Here is a 15,870-nt window from a genome sequence, read left to right as displayed (position 1 = left end):
TCACTCCTCCATGTCAATCCTCTATGTCACTCCTCCATGTCACTCCTCCATGTCACTCCACCATTTCGCTCCTCCATATCGCTCCTCCATGTCGCTCCTCCATATCAAACCTCCATGTCAATCCTCCATGTCACTACTCCATGTCACTCCTTCATGTCGATCCTCCATGTCACTCCTAAATGTCACTCCTCCATGTCACTCCTCCATGAAGCTCCTCCATGTCACTCCTCTATGTCACTCTTCCTTGATCATCAATGTCACTCCTCCATGTCACTCCTCTATGTCACTCCTCCATGTCACTCCTCCTTCATGTCACTCCTCCATGTCGCTCCTCCTCGTCACTCCTCCATGTCACTCCTCCACATCACTCCTCTATGTCACTCCTCCATGTCACTCCTCATTCATGTCACTCCTCCATTTCACTCCTCCATTTCGCTCCTCCATATCGCTCCTCCATGTCGCTCCTCCTCGTCACTCCTCCACATCACTCCTCTATGTCACTCCTAAATGTCACTCCTCCATGTCACTCCTCCATGAAGCTCCCCCATGTCACTCCTCTATGTCACTCTTCCTTGCTCATCAATGTCACTCCTCCATTTCACTCCTCTATGTCACTCCTCCTTGTTGCTCCTCCATGTCACTCCTCTATGTCATTCCTCCATGTCACTCCTAAATGTCACTCCTCCATGTCACTCCTCCATGAAGCTCCTCCATGTCAATCCTCTATGTCACTCTTCCTTGATCATCAATGTCACTCCTCCATGTCAATCCTCTATGTCACTCCTCCATGTCACTCCTCCATGTCACTCCTCCATTTCGCTCCTCCATATCGCTCCTCCATGTCGCTCCTCCATGTCAAACCTCCATGTCAATCCTCCATGTCACTACTCCATGTCACTCCTTCATGTCGATCCTCCATGTCACTCCTAAATGTCACTCCTCCATGTCACTCCTCCATGAAGCTCCTCCATGTCACTCCTCTATGTCACTCTTCCTTGATCATCAATGTCACTCCTCCATGTAAGTCCTCTATGTTACTCCTCCATGTCAGTCCTCCTTCATGTCACTCCTCCATGTCACTCCTCCATGTCGCTCCTCCTCGTCACTACTCCATGTCACTCCTCCACATCACTCCTCTATGTCACTCCTCCATGTCACTCCTCATTCATGTCACTCCTCCATGTCACTCCTCCATTTCGGTCCTCCATATCGCTCCTCCATGTCGCTCCTCCTCGTCACTCCTCCATGTCACTCCTCCACATCACTCCTCTATGTCACTCCTCCATGTCGATCCTCCATGTCACTCCTCCATGTCAATCCTGCATGTCACTCCTACATATCACTCCGACATGTCACTCATCCATGTCAGTCCTCCATGTCACTCTTCCTTGCTCCTCAATGTCACTCCTCCATGTCACTCCTCTATGTCACTCCTCCATGTCGCTCCTCCATGTCAATCCTCCATGTCGCTCCTCCACATCACTCCTCTATGTCACTCCTCCATGTTGAGCCTCCATGTCGCCCTTCAATGATAGTCCTCCATGTCACTCCTCCATGTCACTCCTCTATGTCACTCCTCCATGGTTGAGCCTCCATGTCGCCCTTCAATGTCACTCCTCAATATAACTCCTATATGTTGAGCCTCCGTGTTGCTTCTCCATGTATCTCCTCCATGACGATCCTTAAATTCACTCCTCCATGTCCGTCTTCCATGTCACTCCTCCATGTCACTCCTTCATGTCGATCCTCTATGTCACTCCTACAAGTCACTCCTCCATGTCACTCCTCCATGAAGCTCATCCATGTCACTCCTCCATATCACTCCTCCATGTCTATCCTCCATGTCGATCCTCAATGTCACTCCTCCATGTCACTCCTCTATGTCACTCCTCCATATCACTCCTCCATGTCACTCCTCCATGAAGCTCCTCCATGTCACTCCTCCATGTCACTCCTCCATGAAGTTCCTCAATGTCACTCCTCCATGTCACTCCTCCTTGTCGCTCCTCCATGTCACTCCTCCATGTCGCTCCTCCACATCAATCCTCTATGTCACTCCTCCATGTCACTCCTCCTTCATGTCACTCCTCCATGTCACTCCTCCATGTCGCTCCTCCTCGTCACTCCTCCATGTCACTCCTCCACATCACTCCTCTATGTCACTCCTCCATGTCACTCCTCATTCATGTCACTCCTCCATGTCGCTCCTCCATTTCGCTACTCCATATCGCTCCTCCATGTCGCTCCTCCTCGTCACTCCTCCATGTCACTCCTCCACATCACTCCTCAATGTCACTCCTCCATGTCGATCCTCCATTTCACTCCTCCATGTCAATCCTGCATGTCACTCCTACATATCACTCCGACATATCACTCATCCATGTCACTCCTCCATGTCACTCTTCCTTGCTCCTCAATGTCACTCCTCCATGTCACTCCTCTATGTCACTCCTCCATGTCGCTCCTCCATGTCAATCCTCCATGTCGCTCCTCCACATCACTCCTCTATGTCACTCCTCCATGTTGAGCCTCCATGTCGCCCTTCAATGATAGTCCTCCATGTCACTCCTCCATGTCACTCCTCTATGTCACTCCTCCATGTTGAGCCTCCATGTCGCCCTTCAATGTCCCTCCTCAATATAACTCCTATATGTTGACCCTCCGTGTTGCTTCTCCATGTATCTCCTCCATGACGATCCTTAAATTCACTCCTCCATGTCCGTCTTCCATGTCGCTACTCCTTGTCACTCCTCCATGTCACTCCTCCATGTCACTCCTCCATGTCTATCCTCCATGTCGATCCTCAATGTCACTCCTCCATGTCACTCCTCTATGTCACTCCTCCATATCACTCCTCCATGTCACTCCTCCATGAAGCTCCTCCATGTCACTCCTCCATGTCACTCCTCCATGAAGTTCCTCAATGTCACTCCTCCATGTCACTCCTCCTTGTTGCTCCTCCATGTCACTCCTCCATGTCGCTCCTCCACATCAATCCGCTATGTCACTCCTCCATGTCACTCCTCCTTCATGTCACTCCTCCATGTCACTCCTCCATTTCGCTCCTCCATATCGCTCCTCCATGTCACACCTTCATGTCACTCCTCTATGTCGATCATCCATGTCACTCCTCCATATCACTACTCCATGTCACTCCTCCATGTCACTCCTCCATGTCACTCTTCATTGCTCCTCAATATCACTCCTCCATTTCACTCCTCTATGTCACTCCTCCATATCACTCCTCCATGTCTATCCTACATGTCGATCCTCCATGTCACTCCTACATGTCACTCCTCCATATCACTACTCCATGTCACTCCTCCATGTCACTCCTCCATGTCACTCTTCATTGCTCCTCAATGTCACTCCTCCATGTCACTCCTCTATGTCACTCCTACATGTCACTCCTCCTTCTCACTCCTCCATATCACTACTCCATGTCACTCCTAAATGTCAATCCTCCATGTCACTCCTATGTCACTCCTCAATGTCACTCCTCTATCTTACTCCTCCATGTCGCTCCTCCATGTCACTCCTCCATGTCGCTCCTCCACATCACTCCTCTATGTCACTCCTCCATGTCACTCCTCCTTCATGTCACTCCTCCATGTCACTCCTCCTTCTCACTCCTCCATATCACTACTCCATGTCACTCCTCCATGTCTATCCTCCATGTCGATCCTCCATGTCACTCCTACATGTCACTCCTCCATGTCACTTCTCCATGAAGGTCCTACATGTCACTTCTCTATGTCACTCTTCCTTGCTCCTCAATGTCACTCCTCCATGTCACTCCTCTATGTCACTCCTCCATGTCACTCCTCCATGTCATTACTCCTTCTCACTCCTCCATATCAATACTCCATGTCACTCCTCCATGTCGATCCTCCATGTCACTCCTAAATGTCACTCCTCCATGACACTCCTCTATGTCACTCCTCCTTGTCGCTCCTCCATGTCACTCCTCCATGTCGCTCCTCCACATCACTCCTCTATGTCACTCCTCCATGTCACTCCTCCTTCATGTCACTCCTCCATGTCACTCCTCCATGTCACTCCTCCATTTCGCTCCTCCATATAGCTCCTCCATGTCGCTACTCCATATCACTCCTCTATGTCAATCCTCCATGTCACACCACTCCATGTCACTCCTCCATGTCGATCCTCAATGTAACTCCTAAATGTCACTCCTCCATGTCAGTCCTCCATGAAGCTCCTCCATGTCACTCCTCTATTTCGCTCTTCCTTGCTCATCAATGTCACTCCTCCATTTCACTCCTCTATGTCACTCTTCCTTGTTACTCCTCCATGTCAGTCCTCTATGTCATTCCTCCATGTCACTCCTAAATGTCACTCCTCCATGTCACTCCTCCATGAAGCTCCTCCATGTCACTCCTCTATGTCACTCTTCCTTGATCATCAATGTCACTCCTCCATGTCAATCCTCTATGTCACTCCTCCATGTCACTCCTCCATGTCACTCCTCCATTTCGCTCCTCCATATCGCTCCTCCATGTCGCTCCTCCATGTCAAACCTCCATGTCAATCCTCCATGTCACTACTCCATGTCACTCCTTCATGTCGATCCTCCATGTCACTCCTAAATGTCACTCCTCCATGTCACTCCTCCATGAAGCTCCTCCATGTCACTCCTCTATGTCACTCTTCCTTGATCATCAATGTCACTCCTCCATGTCACTCCTCTATGTCACTCCTCCATGTCAGTCCTCCTTCATGTCACTCCTACATGTCACTCCTCCATGTCGCTCCTCCTCGTCACTCCTCCATGTCACTCCTCCACATCACTCCTCTATGTCACTCCTCCATGTCACTCCTCATTCATGTCACTCCTCCATGTCACTCCTCCATTTCGCTCCTCCATATCGCTCCTCCATGTCTCTCCTCCTCGTCACTCCTCCATGTCACTCCTCCACATCACTCCTCTATGTCACTCCTCCATGTCGATCCTCCATGTCACTCCTCCATGTCAATCCTGCATGTCACTCCTACATATCACTCCGACATGTCACTCCTCCATGTTGAGCCTCCATGTCGCCCTTCAATGTCACTCCTCAATATAACTCCTATATGTTGAGCCTCCGTGTTGCTTCTCCATGTATCTCCTCCATGACGATCCTTAAATTCACTCCTCCATGTCCGTCTTCCATGTCGCTACTCCATGTCACTCCTCCATGTCACTCCTCCATGTCGATCCTCTATGTCACTCCTACAAGTCACTCCTCCATGTCACTCCTCCATGAAGCTCATCCATGTCACTCCTCCATATCACTCCTCCATGTCTATCCTCCATGTCGATCCTCAATGTCACTCCTCCATGTCACTCCTCTATGTCACTCCTCCATATCACTCCTCCATGTCACTCCTCCATGAAGCTCCTCCATGTCACTCCTCCATGTCACTCCTCCATGAAGTTCCTCAATGTCACTCCTCCATGTCACTCCTCCTTGTCGCTCCTCCATGTCACTCCTCCATGTCGCTCCTCCACATCAATCCTCCATGTCACTCCTCCACATCACTCCTCTATGTCACTCCTCCATGTCACTCCTCATTCATGTCACTCCTCCATGTCGCTCCTCCATTTCGCTCCTCCATATCGCTCCTCCATGTCGCTCCTCCTCGTCACTCCTCAATGTCACTCCTCCATGTCGATCCTCCATGTCACTCCTCCATGTCAATCCTGCATGTCACTCCTACATATCACTCCGACATGTCACTCAACCATGTCACTCCTCCATGTCACTCTTCCTTGCTCCTCAATGTCACTCCTCCATGTCACTCTTCTATGTCACTCCTCCATGTCGCTCCTCCATGTCAATCCTCCATGTCGCTCCTCCACATCACTCCTCTATGTCACTCCTCCATGTTGAGCCTCCATGTCGCCCTTCAATGATAGTCCTCCATGTCACTCCTCCATGTCACTCCTCTATGTCACTCCTCCATGTTGAGCCTCCATGTCGCCCTTCAATGTCACTCCTCAATATAACTCCTATATGTTGACCCTCCGTGTTGCTTCTCCATGTATCTCCTCCATGACGATCCTTAAATTCACTCCTCCATGTCCGTCTTCCATGTCGCTACTCCTTGTCACTCCTCCATGTCACTCCTCAATGTCACTCCTCCATGAAGCTCATCCATGTCACTCCTCCATATCACTCCTCCTTGTCTATCCTCCATGTCGATCCTCAATGTCACTCCTCCATGTCACTCCTCTATGTCACTCCTCCATATCACTCCTCCATGTCACTCCTCCATGAAGCTCCTCCATGTCACTCCTCCATGTCACTCCTCCATGAAGTTCCTCAATGTCACTCCTCCATGTCACTCCTCCATGTCGCTCCTCCACATCAATCCTCTATGTCACTCCTCCATGTCACTCCTCCTTCATGTCACTCCTCCATGTCACTCCTCCATTTCGCTCCTCCATATCGCTCCTCCATGTCACACCTTCATGTCACTCCTCTATGTCGATCATCCATGTCACTCCTCTATGTCGATCCTCTATATCACTCCTCCTTGTCGCTCCTCCATGTCACTCCTCCATGTCGCTCCTCCACATCAATCCTCTATGTCACTCCTCCATGTCACTCCTCCTTCATGTCACTCCTCCATGTCACTCCTCCATTTCGCTCCTCCATATCGCTCCTCCATGTCACACCTTCATGTCACTCCTCTATGTCGATCATCCATGTCACTCCTCTATGTCGATCCTCTATATCACTCCTCCATTTCACTCCTCTATGTCACTCCTCCATATCACTCCTCCATGTCTATCCTACATGTCGATCCTCCATGTCACTCCTACATGTCACTCCTCCATATCACTACTCCATGTCACTCCTCCATGTCACTCCTCCATGTCACTCTTCATTGCTCCTCAATGTCACTCCTCCATGTCACTCCTCTATGTCACTCCTACATGTCACTCCTCCTTCTCACTCCTCCATATCACTACTCCATGTCACTCCTCCATGTCAATCCTCCATGTCACTCCTAAATGTCAATCCTCCATGTCACTCCTATGTCACTCCTCAATGTCACTCCTCTATCTTACTCCTCCATGTCGCTCCTCCATGTCACTCCTCCATGTCGCTCCTCCACATCACTCCTCTATGTCACTCCTCCATGTCACTCCTCCTTCATGTCACTCCTCCATGTCACTCCTCCTTCTCACTCCTCCATGTCGATCCTCCATGTCACTCCTAAATGTCAATCCTCCATGTCACTCCTATGTCACTCCTCAATGTCACTCCTCTATCTTACTCCTCCATGACGCTCCTCCATGTCACTCCTCCATGTCGCTCCTCCACATCACTCCTCTATGTCACTCCTCCATGTCACTCCTCCTTCATGTCACTCCTCCATGTCACTCCTCCATGAAGCTCCTCCATGTCACTCCTCTATGTCACTCTTCCTTGCTCCTCAATGTCACTCCTCCATGTCACTCCTCCTTGTAGCTCCACCATGTCACTCCTCCATGTCGCTCCTCCACATCAATCCTCTATGTCACTCCTCCATGTCACTCCTTCTTCATGTCACTCCCCCATGCCACTCCTCCATTTCGCTCCTCCATATCGCTCCTCCATGTCACACCTTCATGTCACTCCTCTATGTCGATCCTCTATATCACTCCTACAAGTCACTCTTCCATGTCACTCCTCCATGAAGCTCCTCCATGTCACTACTCCATGTCACTGTTCCTTGCTCCTCAATGTCACTCCTCCATGTCACTCCTCTATGTCACTCCTCCATGTCACTCCTCCATGTCGATCCACCATGTCACTCCTAAATGTCACTCCTCCATGTCACTCCTATGTCACTCCTCCATGTCACTCCTCTATGTCACTCCTCCATGTCGCTCCTCCACATCACTCCTCTATGTCACTCCTCCATGTTGAGCCTCCATGTCGCACTTCAATGATACTCCTCCATGTCACTCCTCCATGTCGCTCCTCTATGTCACTCCTCCATGTCACTCCTCCTTCATGTCACTCCTCCATGTCACTCCTCCATTTCGCTCCTCCATATCGCTCCTCCATGTCGCTCCTCCATGTCACTCCTCCATGTCAATCCTCCATGTCACACTACTCCATGTCACTCCTCCATGTCACTCCTCTATGTCACTCTTCCTTGCTCATCAATGTCACTCCTCCATGTCACTCCTCTATGTCACTCCTCCTTGTCGCTCCTCCACATCACTCCTCTATGTCACTCCTCCATGTCACTCCTCCTTCATGTCACTCCTCCGGGTCACTCCTCCATTTCGCTCCTCCATATCGCTCCTCCATGTCGCTCCTCCACATCACTCCTCTATGTATCTCCTCCATGTCACTCCTCCTTCATGTCACTCCTCCATGAAGGTCCTCCATGTCACTCCTCCATGTCACTCTTCCTTGCTCCTCAATGTCACTCCTACATGTCACTCCTCCATTTCACTCCTCCATGAAGCTCCTACATTTCACTCCGCCATGTCACTCTTCCTTGCTCCTCTATGTCACTCCTCCATGTCGCTCCTCCACATCACTCCTCTATGTCACTCCTCCATGTTGAGCCTCCATGTCGCACTTCAATGATACTCCTCCATGTCACTCCTCCATGTCGCTCCTCTATGTCACTCCTCCATGTCACTCCTCCATGTCGCTCCTCTATGTCACTCCTCCATGTCACTCCTCCTTCATGTCACTCCCCCGGGTCACTCCTCCATTTCGCTCCTCCATATCGCTCCTCCATGTCGCTCCTCCACATCACTCCTCTATGTATCTCCTCCATGTCACTCCTCCTTCATGTCACTCCTCCATGAAGGTCCTCCATGTCACTCCTCCATGTCACTCTTCCTTGCTCCTCAATGTCACTCCTACATGTCACTCCTCCATTTCACTCCTCCATGAAGCTCCTACATTTCACTCCTCCATGTCACTCTTCCTTGCTCCTCAATGTCACTCCTCCATGTCACTCCTCTATGTCACTCCTCCATGTCACTCCTCCATGTCACTCCTCCTTCTCACTCCTCCATATTACTACTCAATGTCACTCCTCCATGTCGATCCTCCATGTCACTTCTAAATGTCACTCCTCCATGTCACTCCTCCATGAAGCTCCTACATGTCACTCCTCTATGTCACTCTTCCTTGCTCCTCAATGTCACTCCTCAATGTCACTCCTCTATGTCACTCCTCCTTGTCGCTCCTCCATGTCACTCCTCTATGTCGATCTTCCATGTCACTCCTCCATATCACTCCTCCATGTCACTCCTCCATGAAGCTCCTCCATGTCACTCCTCCATGTCACTCCTCCATGAAGTTCCTCAATGTCACTCCTCCATGTCACTCCTCCTTGTCGCTCCTCCATGTCACTCCTCCATGTCGCTCCTCCACATCAATCCTCTATGTCACTCCTCCATGTCACTCCTCCTTCATGTCACTCCTCCATGTCACTCCTCCATGTCGCTCCTCCTCGTCACTCCTCCATGTCACTCCTCCACATCACTCCTCTATGTCACTCCTCCATGTGACTCCTCATTCATGTCACTCCTCCATGTCGCTCCTCCATTTCGCTCCTCCATATCGCTCCTCCATGTCGCTCCTCCTCGTCACTCCTCAATGTCACTCCTCCATGTCGATCCTCCATGTCACTCCTCCATGTCAATCCTGCATGTCACTCCTACATATCACTCCGACATGTCACTCAACCATGTCACTCCTCCATGTCACTCTTCCTTGCTCCTCAATGTCACTCCTCCATGTCACTCTTCTATGTCACTCCTCCATGTCGCTCCTCCATGTCAATCCTCCATGTCGCTCCTCCACATCACTCCTCTATGTCACTCCTCCATGTTGAGCCTCCATGTCGCCCTTCAATGATAGTCCTCCATGTCACTCCTCCATGTCACTCCTCTATGTCACTCCTCCATGTTGAGCCTCCATGTCGCCCTTCAATGTCACTCCTCAATATAACTCCTATATGTTGACCCTCCGTGTTGCTTCTCCATGTATCTCCTCCATGACGATCCTTAAATTCACTCCTCCATGTCCGTCTTCCATGTCGCTACTCCTTGTCACTCCTCCATGTCACTCCTCAATGTCACTCCTCCATGAAGCTCATCCATGTCACTCCTCCATATCACTCCTCCTTGTCTATCCTCCATGTCGATCCTCAATGTCACTCCTCCATGTCACTCCTCTATGTCACTCCTCCATATCACTCCTCCATGTCACTCCTCCATGAAGCTCCTCCATGTCACTCCTCCATGTCACTCCTCCATGAAGTTCCTCAATGTCACTCCTCCATGTCACTCCTCCATGTCGCTCCTCCACATCAATCCTCTATGTCACTCCTCCATGTCACTCCTCCTTCATGTCACTCCTCCATGTCACTCCTCCATTTCGCTCCTCCATATCGCTCCTCCATGTCACACCTTCATGTCACTCCTCTATGTCGATCATCCATGTCACTCCTCTATGTCGATCCTCTATATCACTCCTCCTTGTCGCTCCTCCATGTCACTCCTCCATGTCGCTCCTCCACATCAATCCTCTATGTCACTCCTCCATGTCACTCCTCCTTCATGTCACTCCTCCATGTCACTCCTCCATTTCGCTCCTCCATATCGCTCCTCCATGTCACACCTTCATGTCACTCCTCTATGTCGATCATCCATGTCACTCCTCTATGTCGATCCTCTATATCACTCCTCCATTTCACTCCTCTATGTCACTCCTCCATATCACTCCTCCATGTCTATCCTACATGTCGATCCTCCATGTCACTCCTACATGTCACTCCTCCATATCACTACTCCATGTCACTCCTCCATGTCACTCCTCCATGTCACTCTTCATTGCTCCTCAATGTCACTCCTCCATGTCACTCCTCTATGTCACTCCTACATGTCACTCCTCCTTCTCACTCCTCCATATCACTACTCCATGTCACTCCTCCATGTCAATCCTCCATGTCACTCCTAAATGTCAATCCTCCATGTCACTCCTATGTCACTCCTCAATGTCACTCCTCTATCTTACTCCTCCATGTCGCTCCTCCATGTCACTCCTCCATGTCGCTCCTCCACATCACTCCTCTATGTCACTCCTCCATGTCACTCCTCCTTCATGTCACTCCTCCATGTCACTCCTCCTTCTCACTCCTCCATGTCGATCCTCCATGTCACTCCTAAATGTCAATCCTCCATGTCACTCCTATGTCACTCCTCAATGTCACTCCTCTATCTTACTCCTCCATGACGCTCCTCCATGTCACTCCTCCATGTCGCTCCTCCACATCACTCCTCTATGTCACTCCTCCATGTCACTCCTCCTTCATGTCACTCCTCCATGTCACTCCTCCATGAAGCTCCTCCATGTCACTCCTCTATGTCACTCTTCCTTGCTCCTCAATGTCACTCCTCCATGTCACTCCTCCTTGTAGCTCCACCATGTCACTCCTCCATGTCGCTCCTCCACATCAATCCTCTATGTCACTCCTCCATGTCACTCCTTCTTCATGTCACTCCCCCATGCCACTCCTCCATTTCGCTCCTCCATATCGCTCCTCCATGTCACACCTTCATGTCACTCCTCTATGTCGATCCTCTATATCACTCCTACAAGTCACTCTTCCATGTCACTCCTCCATGAAGCTCCTCCATGTCACTACTCCATGTCACTGTTCCTTGCTCCTCAATGTCACTCCTCCATGTCACTCCTCTATGTCACTCCTCCATGTCACTCCTCCATGTCGATCCACCATGTCACTCCTAAATGTCACTCCTCCATGTCACTCCTATGTCACTCCTCCATGTCACTCCTCTATGTCACTCCTCCATGTCGCTCCTCCACATCACTCCTCTATGTCACTCCTCCATGTTGAGCCTCCATGTCGCACTTCAATGATACTCCTCCATGTCACTCCTCCATGTCGCTCCTCTATGTCACTCCTCCATGTCACTCCTCCTTCATGTCACTCCTCCATGTCACTCCTCCATTTCGCTCCTCCATATCGCTCCTCCATGTCGCTCCTCCATGTCACTCCTCCATGTCAATCCTCCATGTCACACTACTCCATGTCACTCCTCCATGTCACTCCTCTATGTCACTCTTCCTTGCTCATCAATGTCACTCCTCCATGTCACTCCTCTATGTCACTCCTCCTTGTCGCTCCTCCACATCACTCCTCTATGTCACTCCTCCATGTCACTCCTCCTTCATGTCACTCCTCCGGGTCACTCCTCCATTTCGCTCCTCCATATCGCTCCTCCATGTCGCTCCTCCACATCACTCCTCTATGTATCTCCTCCATGTCACTCCTCCTTCATGTCACTCCTCCATGAAGGTCCTCCATGTCACTCCTCCATGTCACTCTTCCTTGCTCCTCAATGTCACTCCTACATGTCACTCCTCCATTTCACTCCTCCATGAAGCTCCTACATTTCACTCCGCCATGTCACTCTTCCTTGCTCCTCTATGTCACTCCTCCATGTCGCTCCTCCACATCACTCCTCTATGTCACTCCTCCATGTTGAGCCTCCATGTCGCACTTCAATGATACTCCTCCATGTCACTCCTCCATGTCGCTCCTCTATGTCACTCCTCCATGTCACTCCTCCATGTCGCTCCTCTATGTCACTCCTCCATGTCACTCCTCCTTCATGTCACTCCCCCGGGTCACTCCTCCATTTCGCTCCTCCATATCGCTCCTCCATGTCGCTCCTCCACATCACTCCTCTATGTATCTCCTCCATGTCACTCCTCCTTCATGTCACTCCTCCATGAAGGTCCTCCATGTCACTCCTCCATGTCACTCTTCCTTGCTCCTCAATGTCACTCCTACATGTCACTCCTCCATTTCACTCCTCCATGAAGCTCCTACATTTCACTCCTCCATGTCACTCTTCCTTGCTCCTCAATGTCACTCCTCCATGTCACTCCTCTATGTCACTCCTCCATGTCACTCCTCCATGTCACTCCTCCTTCTCACTCCTCCATATTACTACTCAATGTCACTCCTCCATGTCGATCCTCCATGTCACTTCTAAATGTCACTCCTCCATGTCACTCCTCCATGAAGCTCCTACATGTCACTCCTCTATGTCACTCTTCCTTGCTCCTCAATGTCACTCCTCAATGTCACTCCTCTATGTCACTCCTCCTTGTCGCTCCTCCATGTCACTCCTCTATGTCGATCTTCCATGTCACTACTCCATGTCATTCCTACATGGCACATCTCCATGTCACTCCTCCATGAAACTCCTCCATGTCACTCCTCCATGTCACTCCTCTATGTCAATTCTCCATGTTACAAATCCATATCACTCCAACTTCTCACTCCTCCATGTCACCCCTCCATGTCACGCCTCAATGAAACTCCACCATGTCACTCCTCCATGTCGCTCCTACTCGTCAATTCTCGATTTCGCTCCTCCACATCACTCCTCTATATGTCACTCCTACATATCACTCCAACATGTCACTCCTCCATGTCAATCCTCCATGTTACTCTTCCTTGCTCCTCAATGTCACTCCTCCATGTCACTCCTCTATGTCACTCTTCCATGTCGCTCCTCCATGTCACTCCATGTCGCTCCTTCATATCACTCCTCCATGTCTATCCTCCATGTCGATCCTCAATGTCACTCCGCCATGTCACTCCTCTATGTCACTCCTCCATATCACTCCTCCATGTCACTCCTCCATGAAGCTCCTCCATGTCACTCCTCCATGTCACTCCTCCATGAAGTTCCTCAATGTCACTCCTCGATGTCACTCCACCTTGTCGCTCCTCCATGTCACTCCTCCATGTCGCTCCTCCACATCAATCCTCTATGTCACTCCTCCATGTCACTCCTCCTTCATGTCACTCCTCCATGTCACTCCTCCATTTCGCTCCTCCATATCGCTCCTCCATGTCACACCTTCATGTCACTCCTCTATGTCGATCATCCATGTCACTCCTATGTCGATCCTCTATATCACTCCTACAAGTCACTCCTCCATATCGCTCCTCCATGTCGCTCCTCCATGTCACTCCTCCATGTCAATCCTCCATGTCACACTACTCCATGTCACTCCTCCATGTCACTCCTCTATGTCACTCTTCCTTGCTCATCAATGTCACTCCTCCATGTCACTCCTCTATGTCACTCCTCCTTGTCGCTCCTCCACATCACTCCTCTATGTCACTCCTCCATGTCACTCCTCCTTCATGTCACTCCTCCGGGTCACTCCTCCATTTCGCTCCTCCATATCGCTCCTCCATGTCGCTCCTCCACATCACTCCTCTATGTATCTCCTCCATGTCACTCCTCCTTCATGTCACTCCTCCATGAAGGTCCTCCATGTCACTCCTCCATGTCACTCTTCCTTGCTCCTCAATGTCACTCCTACATGTCACTCCTCCATTTCACTCCTCCATGAAGCTCCTACATTTCACTCCGCCATGTCACTCTTCCTTGCTCCTCAATGTCACTCCTCCTTGTCACTCCTCTATGTCACTCCTCCATGTCACTCCTCCATGTCGCTCCTCCACATCACTCCTCTATGTCACTCCTCCATGTTGAGCCTCCATGTCGCACTTCAATGATACTCCTCCATGTCACTCCTCCATGTCGCTCCTCTATGTCACTCCTCCATGTCACTCCTCCATGTCGCTCCTCTATGTCACTCCTCCATGTCACTCCTCCATGTCGCTCCTCCATGTCACACCTTCATGTCACTCCTCTATGTCGATCATCCATGTCACTCCTATGTCGATCCTCTATATCACTCCTACAAGTCACTCCTCCATGTCACTCCTCCATGAAGCTCCTCCACGTCACTACTCCATGTCACTCTTCCTTGCTCCTCAATGTCACTCCTCCATTTCACTCCTCTATGTCACTCCTCCATATCACTCCTCCATGTCTATCCTACATGTCGATCCTCCATGTCACTCCTACATGTCACTCCTCCATATCACTACTCCATGTCACTCCTCCATGTCACTCCTCCATGTCACTCTTCATTGCTCCTCAATGTCACTCCTCCATGTCACTCCTCTGTCACTCCTACATGTCACTCCTCCTTCTCACTCCTCCATATCACTACTCCATGTCACTCCTCCATGTCGATCCTCCATGTCACTCCTAAATGTCAATCCTCCATGTCACTCCTATGTCACTCCTCAATGTCACTCCTCTATGTTACTCCTCCATGTCGCTCCTCCATGTCACTCCTCCATGTCGCTCCTCCACATCACTCCTCTATGTCACTCCTCCATGTCACTCCTCCTTCATGTCACTCCTCCATGTCACTCCTCCATGAAGCTCCTATATGTCACTCCTCTATGTCACTCTTCCTTGCTCCTCAATGTCACTCCTCCATGTCACTCCTCCTTGTAGCTCCACAATGTCACTCCTCCATGTCGCTCCTCCACATCAATCCTCTATGTCACTCCTCCATGTCACTCCTCCTTCATGTCACTCCTCCATGTCACTCCTCCATTTCGCTCCTCCATGTCGATCATCCATGTCACTCCTCTATGTCGATCCTCTATATCACTCCTACAAGTCACTCTTCCATGTCACTCCTCCATGAAGCTCCTCCATGTCACTACTCCATGTCACTCTTCCTTGCTCCTCAATGTCACTCCTCCATGTCACTCCTCTATGTCACTCCTCCATGTCACTCCTAAATGTCACTCCTCCATGTCACTCCTATGTCACTCCTCCATGTCACTCCTCTATGTCACTCCTCCATGTCGCTCCTCCATGTCACTCCTCCATGTCGCTCCTCCACATCACTCCTCTATGTCACTCCTCCATGTTGAGCCTCCATGTCGCACTTCAATGATACTCCTCCATGTCACTCCTCCATGTTG

This window comes from Sebastes fasciatus, chromosome 15 (genome assembly GCF_043250625.1).
Source record: "Sebastes fasciatus isolate fSebFas1 chromosome 15, fSebFas1.pri, whole genome shotgun sequence".
Lineage (NCBI taxonomy): Eukaryota > Metazoa > Chordata > Actinopteri > Perciformes > Sebastidae > Sebastes > Sebastes fasciatus.
This window is presented reverse-complemented; position numbering follows the sequence as displayed.